The 5317-nt window shown below is 42.0% G+C and overlaps 1 pseudogene; it reads right to left on the bottom strand.

Annotated features, from left to right (window-relative positions):
* Positions 1–734: 734 nt before the first annotated feature.
* On the bottom strand, positions 735–3976 carry LOC136539797 (serine/arginine-rich SC35-like splicing factor SCL33; annotated as a pseudogene).
* Between the last annotated feature and the right edge of the window lie 1341 nt (positions 3977–5317).

Raw genomic sequence — 5317 nt, 5'->3', positions numbered from 1 at the left:
CACGAGTCTGGTCTGAACTCGACTGACCACGGGCCAAACTCTTCCTATGCTCTCTTTTCTTTTCTTTTTCTTTTTTTTTTGTTTGCTTTGTTTTGCATACTCCAGTACAGTTTTTGCAACTGTCGTCCAATTTTCCACGACGAAACCTCATCGTCTTGACGTCCAAGCAAGACCAATTTGCAGTCGTCTTTAGTTTAGCTCCCTCTGGCATGGCTGCAGGGCAACGACGCGTCATGTTGAAGCAATTCACCCGGTAATTGCCGGGCTATTTTCTTTCTCGATCCGCTCTTCTCTTCATTGTCCCAGACTCGAAGCCCCTTCTATAGAGAGGATGAGTTCAAAACTCCACTTGTCCAGCTACGATTTCAAAACCGTGGGACTACCTATAATATTCATGTTTTCAAAGAAACAGTTGCTCCTGAGTAAATAGCGAAAATGTTTTCGAAGTTGGACTTCTTCCGTACTACTTTCACAAAAATACTACTAGTAGTAGTAGTGATAGGTTCTCAGCCCTGCGCGCTTGTAACAATACATAGCAAGGGTACCATATCACAGGGATAAATAAACCATACAAAAGCAAACACGCAACTACAAACTTCAGACACATTTGAGCACGGAAGTTCACAGCAATTCAGAATCAGAAGGGAAATGAGGAACACCAAAACGCACATATTCTCAGAGAAGCTCAGCTGCTCCAAGAGACAGGCGATTGGATGAACAATGAATACCTGAACACTGCCATATCAATTGCAGAAAAAAAAAACTTCGTATCATATGGGCACCTGTGCAGAGGTCAACAGGTCGAACATCAAGGTTCGTTGGTTCCACAATCCACTTCACTCATCAGAGATTTCGGAATACAAAATACATCATACATGTTCAAAACTCCTAGAGTACACGAGGGTGCTGACAAAAATAATCTGGAACATATGCAGTTGCATAACAGCGACTAGATAGCCACACAGAGCCCTGAGGTACCTCACTCGCTAACAGAGAGAGATCTCTGCCTCCGAGGAGACCTGCTAACACTGGGGCCTGCACTCCTTGATCTGCTGTCAGCTGGTGAACGCGACACAGATCTCTCTCGAGGTCGAGGAGACGGGGACCTGTCAAGAAGGTAGGTGAGCCAATCAATTTGAACTGGGACATTACAAGCACATGGAGTTTTCATCAGCACATAGGAGGGGGATGGAAGCAAGTCATACCTTGAATAGTGCTTTCACTTAGGTGCTGGCGAGTAGCTTGGGCTGTGGGACCTTGATCTACCCCTAGGAGAATCGCTGTAACCAGGTGACCTTGAGCGCAACCTCCGATCATAAGAACGGCCTCTGCCACTACAGAAGTACCAAAATGCACGAGTAAATTAGCTTTTGCCTCCTAAAATGCTATGGCAGATGCTTACGCACAAATGAACAGTTACAGAATGGGTATCATAAGGGGACTAGTACCTCATTCTTTCCCTGGCCCTCATGTCAGAAGGCTTCTTCCTGTTTTCCTCTGCAAAAACAACAGTAATTTCCCTTCCAAGCAGCATCTGCCCATCCATATGGTACTTTGCATCAGAAGCATCCTCAGGATCAAAGTATTGGATGAACCCAAATCCTTTAGGTTCCCTGAGACAGAAAGCAAATTTTAGTACTTCACTAAAAATAGCAATAGTTCGGAACCATTAAGGAGAAAACCCCTGCATAGACAATCAAATCAACATGCTGCGAACTCTTCCTTCCAAGAATGGTGATACACACAAATCAATTTCAATTGATACACAAATCAATCTCAAAGGTAAAGCAGGCACTAAGCTGCTGACCTTGCACTTCAAACTCTTCGTAACTTGCATATCTCTTTAAACCTCTATTTCTTCCTTTTCTTCAATAGTACTCTTAAGACTTGTGTCTTCAAAAAAAGTTACTTTCACTGTTAATCTGAGGGGGTGGGTAAAGCAATCCAGTGTAAACCAAAGGAAACAGAGCATAACAATTTAAAAAAATCTGTAAAGAACATATTTAATATGTTAAAAACAAGCAACACCATGGTATTTATAAAGAACATAAGCCTGTTCTGGATCAAATATACTTTAGTGTACTATACAGCTCAGGTAGAGATCGCCAAGTTGCACGTAGGAGTCCATGGGCAAACACCTACTCACATAATTAAGACAAGGTGCCTTACCGAGTGTAGTAATCCTTTGGCAGATATATGTCTTTAAGGCGACCAAATTTTCCAAATGGTCTACGAAGGTCATCAGGCCTGCAGTTGTCATAACAGCCAAGTTACAGTTGTGTAGTGTCAAAGAATAACCCATTCTCATCGTTATATGCAATAGGAAGCACCTCATAAACATGGAAAACAAAAAGGACTTCACAACTGAAAACTCGGTAAAATCAGGGGGAGGGGTACACTTCATTAATAAGACATCACTTATGAAGCAGAATGCATTTCAAATCCCTCAGAATAGCTAGACAGAACTGTATATTTACAATTTATATCTGTTCTGTACAGGAGCTACATTCCATGGGGCTAATTTGAAAAATAAAAAGATCAACATGCTTTTTTTTATTTGCACGAAAAAAAGATACTAAATGTCTTAAGCAAAATTAAGAATTCAGTCCTCACAAGCCTGCTAATTCTATTCCCTTTGACAAATTCCAATATTATAATGAATAACCTATTTTCTCTTTACCAATTCAATAGCTTTTGAAAGCAGCACCAAAGAAAATCCATTATACTACTGATCCAGGAGCAGGGAGAATCTTACCTACAATTCCGACGAAGATTCCTCACCAAAAGACTAGTTGGGAGGTCTCTACCACGGCCTCCATAATGACCACGAGGACTTGGGCTGCGAGTTCTTCTCCTGTAACCTCTTGGTGGCGATGGACTGTAATCATAGCTTCTTCCCATGTTCTAAGAAGCCAAGAGAAAATAATAAGATTCATTAGAAACGGCACAATAGCAATTCCGTTCATTAAAATCATGCATTTACATATCAGATCCTCTTAAATAAAAAACAAAAAAGAATCAAGGCCATGAAGAAAATATATCTACTCAAACAGGCACCAAAGTATAAAGTTCTTCATTAATTACTGTAAGTAGGCTAAACCAAAAGTGAATTGGACAACAGGTGAAACAAAAGACATATATTCTGTTATAAACTGATTGCTTCTTTAGTTGTTTATATATGCAGGGAATCCAACTCCATCCCGTATCTAGAATCATTTTACCAATAGAATCAATTTTAGAAAATGTTGCTTAAGACGTGCACATGCGAGGACGTCATCCATCATGAACTTTTCCAGTATTACAATACATAAACGTGCTACCGAGTGTAGATATGTATGAGCAAATACAAGCAGATAGTCAGCGCACCAAAGAAAACAAAGTTTTCCTATCTTTTCTTCTCACAATTCTTCTGGGAGGTTCTACCAGCACGCCGTCCATCACACCCTCCCCGGGGAAATAACAGCTTCAACACGCGCACGGCCCTCCTCCAAGGCGCAAACGACCAATCCCAAAAGAATCTAAAGAGCTCCCCCTACCCCTCGGCGCAATGAAACCACTCAATCCCACTTTCAAAATTGTGTGCGGAACACGCCCTCAGCCCAAGGCAACAGGCCGACGCTCCACCTTCCACAACGCGATAACGAACTAGGGTTCCTCTACCAGGGAAAACGACCGAATCGACTAGACAAAACGCACGCCGAACATCATCCAACCGCGTCAGATTCGAAGCGGGGAAGACCACGGGGGAGTGCACGGCAGCGCTCACCTCGGCGGAGCAAATCAGACGGCTCTCCTGGCAGCAAACTATCAGAAATCAGAGCGGCGCAACCCCCTCCCCTCTGGAATCGGAGGCGTACCTCTTTTTGTCTAGGGCACGGGGAGCGGCGGGTGGCCTCCTGTCTCCGGAAGCTTCCGAGGTCCGAACGCGACCGCGACGGGGGTGTGAAAGACGAGGAGCGCGGGGTGGGCGGTCGCCTTGGCCATTCGGTTAACCGAAACCATCGGTTATAAAATTTGATTAGCGTAAAATTAGAACCGATCAGTTAGTCAGGAAACTTGAACTGAGAAAATTTGGTATCGGTTAGTTCGGTTCGGTTTCAGTTAGAACCGAACTAACCGAGCCATACATTACATCAGCGAAATAGAAGGAGAAAAAAGGAGAAAAATAAAAACCGAGCCATACATTACATAACCGAGCCGTACATTACATCAGTTTGGTTCTTTTGCTATTGGGCCAATATATACAGATTCGGTTCTTTGGTTTTGTTCGGTTAACCGAGGTCTGGAACCGAATTACCTGACATTATTTTGGTTCCTGAGAACTGGAAACCGAAATAGGAACCGAAATTTTTGATTTCGGTTAATTCGGTTTCGATTCCGGTTATTTCGGTTCGGTTCTTGATTATTTTTGTCCAGGGTTAGTGGGCGGGGCCATGCGGTTTTTATTAGAGAAGGGGAACGACATGGAGTTAGATTCGGGCCGGTACAACAGTTGGGCTGCGTATGTGGAGGGCCACGTTGTTGGGATATATACTCGTTTGAGCTCGGCGTGGGCCTACGGAACAGGGATTAGGCCCAAACAGGATCAAGGTCTCTGGAATCGTTTTCTTCTTCCTTGTCAAATGACTCTCAGAGAAAAAAAAAGATGAATTTCTAAAAATCTATCCCTCTGATTCCAAATGTATGTTGCCTCGAACGACGACGCAACCAGATGATTGTCCTGATTTTTTTTAAAGTACACTATTTTATATAGTGAAAGTTATGTAGGAAGGTTTTTCTTAGATTTTTTGACGCAACGCTTTTTCTACAATTACTCTAGTAATATCAGCCACATGCTATCAGTCTGTGTCGTATATTGACAGGTCAAGTAAAAAAGAACGACCAATTAAAATGTCAAATAAATTACGCTCAGAAATGGAGAGAGTTTATGATTTTTCTCACGGCAACAAAAAGGATTTGTAGCAGCATCTTTTTTTAGGCTCTTTTTTCTCTAGGGACGGCCGTAAATAGTTTCCAAACACACCGCCCTATAAATCCATATGTAGGGGCTGCTGCCGTTATCAGCCGCCCTGGCTCGATTTGTAGGGACAGCTGGATATATAGCCGCTCCTACAAATAGACATCGAATATTAAAATTCAAAATTTTCAAACGATCTCAGATGGAGAAATGACCAAAATAAAAGTTATAGATCTCAAAAAGTTATAGAACTTTACTGTTTATAACTTTTTCATTTAAAATCGTTTACTATTTTAAAATGCTGTCTAAAATTTAATTTTAAAATTATCGAAGAACTCTGATTTCTCATTTTAATTTCTA

This window comes from Miscanthus floridulus, chromosome 2 (assembly GCF_019320115.1).
Source record: "Miscanthus floridulus cultivar M001 chromosome 2, ASM1932011v1, whole genome shotgun sequence".
In the NCBI taxonomy this organism is placed as follows: domain Eukaryota; kingdom Viridiplantae; phylum Streptophyta; class Magnoliopsida; order Poales; family Poaceae; genus Miscanthus; species Miscanthus floridulus.
The sequence above is the reverse complement of the archived record's forward strand: the minus strand, read 5'-3'. Positions and strand labels throughout refer to the sequence as shown.